The following is a 12076-nucleotide window of genomic DNA, read 5'->3' on the forward strand; positions in this document are numbered from 1 at the left end:
ATAGGACAAAATGGGGGGAGGAAAATAAAAAAGAAAACAAATAACGGCCCGTTCACTGGGCCGTTACATTTGTGTGTTTTTTTTTTTTTAATATTGTTATTATTATTATTATTATTTTAAACTCGGGTGAACCGTTGAACCGGCCCGGCGGTTCACGGTTCACATTATTCTAAAACCGTGCCCTTCCTGTGGAACACGAGTCGGTTCACGATTTCGGTACCGGTTCACAGTCAACAGGCCGGTTCGGATCGGTTCCTGGCCAAAAACCGGCTCATGGTCGTGTCCAAATTAAACAACGATTCAATATGAAATGCAATGAAAATATGAAATACAATGAAAAATACACTACGAATTAAAATGGAAAATGTCATAAGAGTGTAAAGACAGAAAAAAAGAAAACAAACTACAGTGATCCAATAAGGGCAAAGGGTAGCGAAAACCATCGGCAACGGAGATAAGGCTTCACCAAAATTGAGCTTTTTGGAAACAAAATGAAAAATATTAGTCCAAAAACGTGAGAGAGAATTTTTTGAATTGTTAAGAGATTATGTTATTAACCTCCTATAAACTAATTAATTACATGCAGTACAAGAAAATGCAAAATTGCAACGATTTTTGTCTACATAATTTATTCTGTTGCAAATAGTGTTATTTTAACAACGAAACATGGGATTTATAGCTAAAGATCAATAGTTATATTTATTATCACGTGTATAATATATTACTTTGAATAAACAAGCAGCAAAATAGAGCTCAATAGATTAAATTTGTATACATCAAGTCCAGTTTGAATGTGTGTCGTTATGCGCAATAGATTTTCGACAAGGCCCAAAAGTCGATTGTTAACATATTCTTTTTAAACCATCATTCATTCTTGAAAATATTCATTTTGCTGTCTTTGCGCATGTAATCACGTACTATGCACATAATTAGCACATATTTTGCACAATATTAGAACACAATTTGCACATAAAGCTGAGTGAAATGAGAAAGCCCTAACAATACTAACATATAAGAGCCCTAATTAAATACCCTACTTAAATACCCTAATGTAGTAGCTGGTGACAACCTCAGGGCTCATTAGAAAAGCACACGTATCTGCAAACAACACCGGGCACACGTATCTACGCCGAATATGACTATAGTTGAATATGACTATAGTCAACTAGTTTTGGTCTTACAATATATACACAAATTAAAATGAAGAAAATAGGTGTTGGTAATTAATTATGTATGCATGCCGTATTAATTAATTAGTACCGACTGCGTCTACTACACCTTCCCCCTGCATGCCATATTTGTTCCATAGTTTGAATTTTTCATCCAAAAGTATTATTGTATATTTTTCTGGAAAATAAGTAGATAATACACCTGCACCAAAAAGTAGTATATATATATATATATATATATATATATATATATATATATATATATATATATATATATATATATATATATTCCTGATCATCATGAGTTATGATGTCATCTTCATTGCCACCCTCATCTGCAACCTCAATTATGATGTCATCTTATCAAAATTGACAAGCCTCGAATATTATGGAATCGATCATGTATCAATATTTACTGATTTATCCTTGTGAAAGCGATCCATTCCACCTGGGTCCCTCCCTATTGGTCAATTGTATTTTTAATTCCTGAATAAGTTAATTATTTGTGTTTTTTTCAAACACTTCAAAGGATTAAAAAGTTTTCTACTTCTCATCCATACCATCTATACTTATTTATAATAATTCTAAAGATGTTCATTAATAAGTCAATTAGGTTTCACGGGCTGAGCCTCAGTTTTACTCCAAATTGGGCTAGCCCTTGGCCCGGCATTAGCCCAAATACTTTTTCTATTTTTATGAGTTTCTTTATTTTAATTTTCTTTTAATAAAATATCAAAAAATACATTAATAAATATGTATCTTTCTTATATAATAGTTTGAAAATAATTTTAAAATTTCTAAACTCATTTTATTTAATTATATGATTTTTTTTTAATTATTATGCCTTGATCGAGCTCGTCGGGCCCGTCAACATAGAATGAAATGAGCTAAGGAGCCGGCCTGGGCTCATGGTGTCGCTCTCTGAGCCGGGACGGGCGGGCCCGTGAAAGGTCAGGTGGGCCGGACCATCTTCAATGGGCCGCGGCCGAGCCGGGTGGACCATTTGTTCACCACTAATTTAATCCTTCAAATAAGTATTTATCTTGAAACAAACCTCTTACATAAATTGAAAGTACTCTAGTATTTAAAAATTATGCATCTTAGATAGGGACTTGTCTACTCATGGATATGTGAGTAGGGGTGGCAATCAAATTCCCGACGATTTCAATCCGAACACTTTGGAAGTGAATTATTTTGTTCCGACTTCCAAAATTCTGCTTTCCAATTTTTTCCAAAAAAAATTATGTCTAAATTGGAATTAATAATAAAAGTTTTGAACCTCCGATCATTCCAAAATATAAATAGCATTAGTGCATATTTTTACTTGCTAAAATAAAATCACTACCCCATTAACCATTTGCCTCACTTCATCAAACAAAATAGACTCACCATGGTCACAACTTACAACCCACTCACCCAGCTATTTTCATCTCAATTTCACCAACTATTTAATTCTTTTTAACCTATAACTTAATTTTGACCATCGATGTACTTAACTTTTTTATCTGCCTCTAATTAATATTAAATAATAAATTATATATTTACTTGTCTTGTAAATATTAAAACATCCGTAAAATATTACTGTATGCAAAATCTTCGAACTAATTTCTTGTGGGTGGCGCTGCTGACATCAATTATCTAGGCTTTTTTGGTGTACATGAAGTACGCGTATCGTCGTGACATCATCATGAAGAAGACGGTGGAAGAAAGAGCTAATTATGACAAGTGGACGGTAATGGGTGAGTTTGTACCGATTTGCTGCTCTTTGATGCAAATAGCAAGCAACTAACACCTTTGTTTTGATCAAGGTGATCATCGGTTGGAAATTTGGGAATGTTTTTATCGATCTTTCGCTTTGTTTTGCTGTGTGGCTCTTTCTTTCTGTCATTTGGAACCTCTTCGTCGATGATCTACCCGATTGGATCCAATCAACTCGCATCCGTTCTTAGTTTTCGTTTCCGTGGTGGCCGGTGTGGTACTTGCATTGTGTTTTTTCCCTTGTTCGTATGGCACACTAGTTTTTGTATCCTTCAATTTGGTTTATGTTTTTTACTTTATGGAATTTTAGTTACATTCCATCTAATTACTCAAAAAAAAATGAGAAAAAAAATATACACACACATTATTACATCGTTTTCTTTTCCATTTCTAGTTCGGTCTCTTTCACTCATCGACGATCCGTCGAGCCCTTACTATCTTCATCCGTCTGACGGATCCTGATATCGCAATTGCTCACCGAAGATAACTACGCCTCTTCGAGTCACTCCATCACTATCTCTCTCTCACCATAAAGAATAAATTAGGGTTTCTCGACGGCACATTAATCATCAAAGTGATAAGTACTTATTTGAGGGATTAAATCATAAAATGGTGTGAACAAAACAATATTTGGTACTACGATTTATTAAAATCAAATATAAAATATTAAACTTAACCTGAGAGTAAATTTAGTACTATAATTTTTTAAACCCACGGTAATTAAATAATTTGGAAATTTGCACGTAAGCACGCTCATAGTTTTTTGACAAAAATAAAATGAGAATATATATTTTATTGCCATATCTTTGGCGTGACTAAAATAAAATAAACATTTTGGAGTGTATTATACAGGGTTTAAATAGCAATTAATTAGAGAAAATCTGGTATACAATATCCTATTATAAGGGGTAAACAGCTTAAAACCCTCTGTGTTAAGGAAAATCTGTGCCAAATCCCCCTGTGTTTTTTTCTTGCGTGAAACCCCCTTGTGTTTCATTTTACTTTGCACAAAATCCCCTTCTCCGTTAAAAGTTAACACCGTTAACTATAGAGGATTTTATGCAAGTTTTTTATAACATAGGGGGATTTGGTACATGGTTTTGCAACACAAGGGGGTTCTACGCAAAATTAATTTATTATTTAAAATTCAAATTATTTTCTTAAATTAAGTCAAATACATATATTAATTTAAAATATGAAAACCAAAAAATATATATAAATAATTGCCATGCCATGCATGCATGCATAAAATTAAGAAATTACATACCAAATATAAATTATTGTGGTTGTTGGAAATAGAATCTATGCCAAAAAGGAAACAAAAAATCAAAAGCACAATCTACTACTCAAGATGATGGTTATCATTCCAAAAATATTGGCCATGCTGCCTAAGATACAAAATAATACCTAAAAATAAATAATCAAAATTGGTCTATATATACATTGAATTACTATCATCAAATATCAAATTAAATACGTACTCGAAAAAAAGTCGAAACGATCGAATATCGAAGAAAAGATCGAAGACATGTCGGGAGAGAGAGATGAAGAAGCTGGTTGGGAGCGTCCACATATGGTTGCCGACGCACGAGTTGGAGGACGAGCCATCTTCTTACTTAGTTTGCTGCAGGTAATTACTTATATAAAAAAAAATTAAAAAAAATATTCCATCAATATATATTTATATTCAATAATTTTGTTCAAAAAAAAATTATTTATTATTTATATGAATTAGGTGATTGTGGCATGTGTGACAATGGGTGTGGAGATCTCACTGATAATGGGAGTAGGTGGGCCGAAGCATCGAACAAGTTTGTTGTGGGTGTCGCCGTTCACATCAATTATCTCGTTGTGTTTGGTTTTGTGTCGTTATCGAGTTGACAATAACCCGATGATGACGTGGATTGGTTATGCTATGACGGTTGGCTTCTCTGTGCTGCACATGGCTAGCAGCTCGTTCCACTTGCTGAAGGCGCTCAACGGTTGGAAATTGAAATTTTTTTTAATCAACTATCCGCTTATTTACGCCGTATGCATCTTGGTTTCTGTCATTATCAGCCTCTCTTATTTGGTAGAAGGCGGCTAGGATTTACTCAACGATCGGCCATCTTTTGTTATGCATGCTACCGTTATTTTTCGTTTTCACTTTTCAATTTCGTTTATGTTTTTTCTCTTGGTTGAATTTTAGTTTTATTTTTCTCTTCATTATATTGAATTTTAGTCTTATTTTTCTCTTTATTATATTGAATTTTAGTCTTATTTTTCTCTTTATTGAATTTTATTCTTACATTCCATCTAATTTATTTACGCGTTTCTATTATGAGAAATTAAATAAACTTTTTCCAACCATTATAATTACATCTACACACAATATAAATCGATCGATACGTAGTATAAAATAAATAATATAGACGTGACAAAATAAATCGGATACGTATACAACAAACTATATACAAATTAATAATAACAAGTACAAGAATTGCTTGGAAATAATGATATAAAAAAATAAAGAAAAATATTGGAGCAGAGGTCAATAATGAAATAATGTCTTTGGCCTCTTCACTCTGTTCTTCTATTTTTCTTCTCTGTCTGTATGTATGTATCTATATATGTATGTATTTCCATAAGTATTAGTGTTAATATTAGTATTTAAGTGTGCCTCATTTAATAGAGTTTTAGGTTAAAACAAGCGTCAGCTCACCTAGAACACCGACATGAGGTCATAGTGTAACACCTTATTGCTTGATCTCAAATCGTCGTGCGACGTAAGAGTGAAAAGACGTTTTTCTCCTTACTAGGATTTCATTTCATATGCCTTTTTAATAGAACCAGACGTTTTCCCAATTGTGTCAATGCCTATTCCCTAAACTAAAAAAAATCCGTGAAAAGACACTATAAGGGATTGATGTAAGACGGAAACAAACCTCACAGGATTTTTGATAATTACGAATAGATCGGGATTCTCTAAACTAAATTCATTTTTCTTATGATTAAAATTTTCATCCCAACTTTTGGAATTCTGATTCCTTTTCAGATTTTTTTGTGTTGTAAACTGAATCAAACATTGGGTTTCAATTTATGATCAAATTTTAAATTTCGACCGATTCCACCGGTTTATTCGAAAACTACATTCAAAAAATATATATATATAATATATAAAAAAATATGTAGTCTCAATCAATAACATGAAATTTTTTGCTAATATATAATATAAATAAGATGAATATTTTCTTGACAATTACAAAATCTAACATGTAGGGATATATAAAGGATCGAATGAAAAAAAATAAAAAAAATACACCTAATTATATATACTAAATTGAATTAGAGTGAATGTACACTACAAGAAAATGTAAAATATACAACAATTTCTTTGTGGACGAAATTAATTTCGTTGCCAATAATTATATTTTAGCAACGGAATATAGTATTTGTGTCTAAAGAATAACCTTTTTGTAACCATAAATTTTTGTTGCCTTTGAATCTTATAGGCAACGAAAACTATTGTTGTGAATAGTATCATATATATTTCGCAACGAATTTAATGTAAGACAACAACTTCATTTGTTGCAAAAGAGTGTCTCTTTTTGCTACGATATAAAATTGTAGTAAATACATATACAACGACAACAAATTTATTTTGTTGCCAGTAAGTGATAAAAGACAACGAAATATTTTATTGTAAATGCTCCAAGTGATTTGGCAACAAAATATAATCGTTTGTAAATGTTCCAAGTGATTTGGCAACAAAATATAATCGTTGCCAATTTACAAACCAACTGTTTTTTTTTAAATTTATAATAATAATAATAATAATAATAATAATAATAATAATAATAATAATAATTATTATTATTATTATTAGTATTATTATTTTTATTTTATATATATATATATATATATATATATATATATATATATATATATATATATATATATATATATATATATATATATATATATATATATATATAAATAAAATAAAATATGATAAGAAAAATCTTATTTATTTATATTAACTAGCAGTAACTCATGCATTTTTTGTTAAGTGAATTGTTTATATGGTTTTAAAAATTAAGTATATATACATTTATTAATAATGGAGAATTAATGACAAGATGTTATATTTATAATTTAATTTTATTGTAAATTATTTTTTTGATATATTACTTATTTATATAATTTTATTAAACAATTTACCTTGTCTATTTAATTTTTATAAATTTATTTTCAGCCAATTTGGAGAATATAATGTTGCCCCAGCGGTTTGAAGGGGCTCTAACTTCAAATCAACTAGTGTTCAATTCCTACCATTGTCATATTTTCATATATTTAACATTTATCAGCCCGTTGGGCCGGTCGTGAGTTCGACCCAAATATTCATATTCCGAAGTGGCCAGTGGTCCCATGGATGCGGGTCCGGCTTGGCTCGGTGGTCCAATGGATGTGGGTCGGGTTGACGGATGTGGGTTCGGCTTCGATAAAAATCCGAAATCCGGACCATATGTTTTGCAATGAAATAAATTCATTGACAACGAAAAACGAAAATAAATTCGTTGTGTATACTATTGGCGACGAAAATAAATTTGTTGTGTATACATAATACATTGGCAACGATATATATTTGCCAACAAAATATATTCATTGTGCATTCTAAATGTATAGGCAACGAAAAATATTTGCCAACGACATGAATTCGTTGCGCAAACTAAATGTATTGGCAACAACTTTAAATTCGTTGCCCCGAACTTTCCGTAACAAATAAAAGACAACGAAGCTAGCAACGACTTATTTTCGTTGCGAATGGAATTAGCAACGAAATTATATACTTTCCACAACGAAATTCATTGTAGCAAAATGCGAACTTTCTTGTAGTGGTAAGACGATGAAGATAAGATGTAAATACTATTGGGATACCACCAATTGAAGATGATTATCATGATGAGGTGTAATTACTGCAGGTGATGCTTCGTTATCTTGAATACGGTCGAAAATGGCGTTGGCTTCGATATGGTCGAATAATAACCTGACTAACATGTTCCGACTCCACGCGCGCACGCAGCTTTGGCACCCACTATGGAGTAAAACCATCACAATAACTTTTTCGACGATCAGAATAAAACAAACCGTGGCCATAACAACTGCAGCGACAGCCATAGGAAGAACCTCCGGTTTTTTAAATTTTTTTACGAGAAAAGTCATAGAGCAAGCGAGAAATATCGACCCGATGAAAACCACAATCCGGATGTCCATATAAATGTAATACTCGTTCATCAACTCTTTTTTTGTATCTGAATCTGCAGTACGTACACATAAAACATCAAATTTATATATGCATATTATTGTAGTGTACGTACTGTACTTGGTGCATGCATGTATGCATGCATTTTTAACTCACCAATATTAATCACCACTGAGTTTGCTCTATTTGCTGTTGAGGTTTCTGTGTACGAATGAAGAATATATTAAGTAATGGTAAATGGTATATAGCTAGTCATGAGTTATAACTAGTAGATATAGTTAAATGGAATTAATTACCGTGAGACAAGCGATGTCGTCTAGTTTGGAGAATATCATCGCGATAGACAGTGCCGTATAATAAGTTTACGAGTGTGTTCCGACTCCATGCGCTCAAGATATCAAAACGTCCAATATGTAGCAAATACGTAAAATAAGCTTTTCCAACTCCTCGTATAATACTAAACGCGGCCGACGCAATTCCGATGGCAAGTGCAACAGCATATATTATTTTGTTGAATAATATTATTCCGTACACCGAAGTCGAAATAACTAGCATTGAGATCAAAAATTCCCAAAACATGCCATACAGCATATGCCAATTCTCTTTCATTAACTCCCCTTTAGCTTTTGAATCTGCACCATCAACATAAATCCCTTTCAATAATTAATTAATCGCTGTTTAATTTAATTTAATTAATTAATTAGCGATTAATGACTTACCAATCACAGGCGAGGAGGAGATTGGCCTTGTTGTTGTTGTTGTTGGCGCCACTCTAGAATTCTCCATGCTCATATCTATTATTGTAAGGTTCTGGTTTCCCGCCATTGTGTGTGCAGTACTGCGTGTGTTATCAAGAATTGCAGATTTTTGTTAAGTAATTTGGACAAGAAGAAAAATTAAATACTTACGTTGGATTTTCCTAGAGATTAATGGCAATCATGAACACATACAGCGTAGTATATATATATATATATATATATATATATATATATATATATATATATATATATAATTGGCACATATTTTTCCTTTTGGTACGTACGTAATTTCTCAGATTTAATTATCAAAAAAACAATTCTAATTTATGCATGATAATAATATCAATTCTTACCATATCAAATAGTGAAATATGTGATGTACGTACCTTTCCAAAAAAAAATTAATTGGCATGCCATGTATGCATGCGTAAAATTAAGAAATTACGTACCAAATATAATTCATGTAGAATAATTGTGGTTGTTGGAAATTGAATCTATGCCAAAAAAGAAACAAAAAATCGAAAGCGGAATCTACTACTCAAGTTGATGGTTCGTTCCAAAAATATTGGTCATGCTGCCTAAGATACAAAATAATACCTAAAAATAGATAATCAAAATTGGTCTATATATATACACTGAATTACTATCATCAAATATCAAATTAAATACGTACTCGAAAAAAAGTAGAAAATATCGAAAAAAAAGGAGGAGTAAAGATCGAAGAGATGGCTTGGGAGCGTCCACATATGGTTGAACAGATGGCTTGGGAGCGTCCACATATGGTTGAAGAGATGGCTTGGGAGCGTCCACATACTTGGGAGCGTCCACATATGGTTGAAGAGATAGCTTGGGAGCGTCCACATACTTGGGAGCGTCCACATATGGTTGAAGAGATGGCGGGAGAGGGAGATGAAGAAGCTGGTTGGGAGCGTCCACAGATGGAAGAGATGGCGGGAGAGCATCCGCAGATGGAAGAGATGGCGGGAGAGCGTCCACAGATGGCGGGAGAGGGAGATGAAGAAGCTGGTTGGGAGCGTCCACAGATGGTTGCCGGAGCACAAGTCGGAGGACGAGCCATGTTCTTACTTAGTTTGTTGCAGGTAATTACTTATCAAAAAAAAAAATTAAAAAAAATTCCATCAATATATATTTATATTCAATAATTTTGTAAAAAAAAATATTTGTTATTTATATGAATCATCAGGTGATTGTGGCATGTGTGACAATGGGTGTGGAGATCTTATTGGTAATGGGAGTAGGTGGGCCAAAGCATCGAACAAGTTTGTTGTGGGTGGCGCCGTTCACATCAATTATCTCATTGTGTTTGGTTTTGTGTCGTTATCGAGTTGACAATAACCCGATGATGACGTGGTTCGGTTATGCTATGACGGTTGGCTTCTCTGTGCTGCACATAGTAAGCAGCACGTTCCACTTGCTGAACGCGCTCAACACTTGGAAGTTGAAGAATTTTCTAATCAACTATCCGCTTATTTACGCCGTATGCATCTTGGTTTCTGTCATTATCAACCTCTCTTGTTTGGTACAAGGCGGCTAGGATTATTAACTCAACGATCGGCCATCTGTTGTTATGTGTGCTAGCTACCGTTATTTTTCGTTTTCACTTTTCAATTTCGTTTATGTTTTTCTCTTGATTGAATTTTAGTCTTTTATTTTTCTCTTGATTGAATTTTAGTCTTATTTTTCTCTCGATTGAATTTTAGTCTTACATTCCATCTAATTTATTTACGCCTTTCTATATATCATGAGAAATTAAATAAACTTTTCCCAACCATTATAATTATATCTACACACAAATATAAATCGATCGATACGTATATAATAAACTATATAGACATGACATAATAAATTGATACGTATAAAATAAACTATATACAAATTAATAATAACATGCAAGTACAAGAATTGCTTGGAAATAATGATATAAAAAATCAACAAAATATTGGAGCAGAGTTCAAAAAATACTAGAGCTGCAGAAAGATTGATCACTCGGAAGATAAGAGAATGGCACTAAGACTTTTATAAATCTGAGTGCGAATAATTTCTTTTTTTTAATCAAATCCAATAATAATTAATGGATATAATATATATTAACACCTAAATTAATAACCGAATTATTTTGGTTATTAATTAGTAATTTATCTCAAACTATTGAACAAATATGGCATGCATGGGGAAGGTGTAGTAGACGAAGTCGGTACTAATTAATTAATACGGCATACATAATTAATTACCAACACCGGCCTATTTTCTTCTTTTTAATTTGTGTATATATGTAAGAGCAAAACTAGTTGAGTATTGTTGAGTGTAGATATTACACTCAATACGTTTACTTTATGTGGATCTTTTGTTTAGATACAAAAAAATTCTACATAAATTATATTATTTTGTATCTTTTGTTTAATATTGTTATTATTTGTAGCACCCCCCTTCTAGATGGGCGATAAATCGAACCGGTTTATCGGAATATTTATTAAACTAGCGGAAGCAAAGGATCTCTTTGTAATTTTTGAAACATTGGAATGGGGTGAAAATGCAATTATTAAAAATATGTTCTTTTGGGTGTTGAAGGCTTTGCATTTTCGAAAACTTTGTTGGATTGATTTAGCCGAATACAAAGCTTGATTTAGAAATAAGTTTCGAAAGGAGGTTTCTCATTCGAGTGCTACATTCTCACTAAACATTTTTCGGTTCGAGAATAAATCAGAGTTCGGAAAGGTTATTTTTGGTGAATAATTCGAAGTTTTCTAACGAAGGCATGATAATAGCAAATTACGAAACTTACTATATTAAAGTAGAGTTAATTGCATAGAACCCCCTGTGTTATTTCTCGGAAGCAAAAAACCCCCCCGGAAAAAAAAATTAGCTTATAACCCCCTCTGTTGTGTTTTAGTCAGCCCACCGCCCCTTTGTGTGCACTGACTCGTTGACTTAAGTGAAATGACAGAATTACCCTTAATAAAAAATAAAGCGAAAAGAAAAAACAATGTCTAACAATTTTTAATAAATTTTCAATTTTAAACAAACAAATATAAATAAAATATGTGTTAAATATAATAACAATTAAAAAAGAAAAGAAAAAAGAAAATAGTGTAAACATATGTTGATAATTAAAAAAATACAAAATAAAA

The 12076-nt window shown here is 32.2% G+C and overlaps 1 long non-coding RNA gene across 1 annotated transcript; it reads right to left on the reverse strand.

Moving 5' to 3' along the window:
- Positions 1-7804: 7804 nt before the first annotated feature.
- On the reverse strand, positions 7805-8604 carry LOC148771381 (uncharacterized). The gene is made up of 3 exons (XR_016031066.1): positions 8466-8604; positions 8326-8370; positions 7805-8224 (listed from the first exon to the last, which is right to left on the reverse strand). It is a non-coding gene; the product is annotated as an uncharacterized LOC148771381 (long non-coding RNA).
- Between the last annotated feature and the right edge of the window lie 3472 nt (positions 8605-12076).

This window comes from Erythranthe guttata, chromosome 4, assembly GCF_056151865.1.
Source record: "Erythranthe guttata isolate IM_541 chromosome 4, IM_541, whole genome shotgun sequence".
Lineage (NCBI taxonomy): Eukaryota > Viridiplantae > Streptophyta > Magnoliopsida > Lamiales > Phrymaceae > Erythranthe > Erythranthe guttata.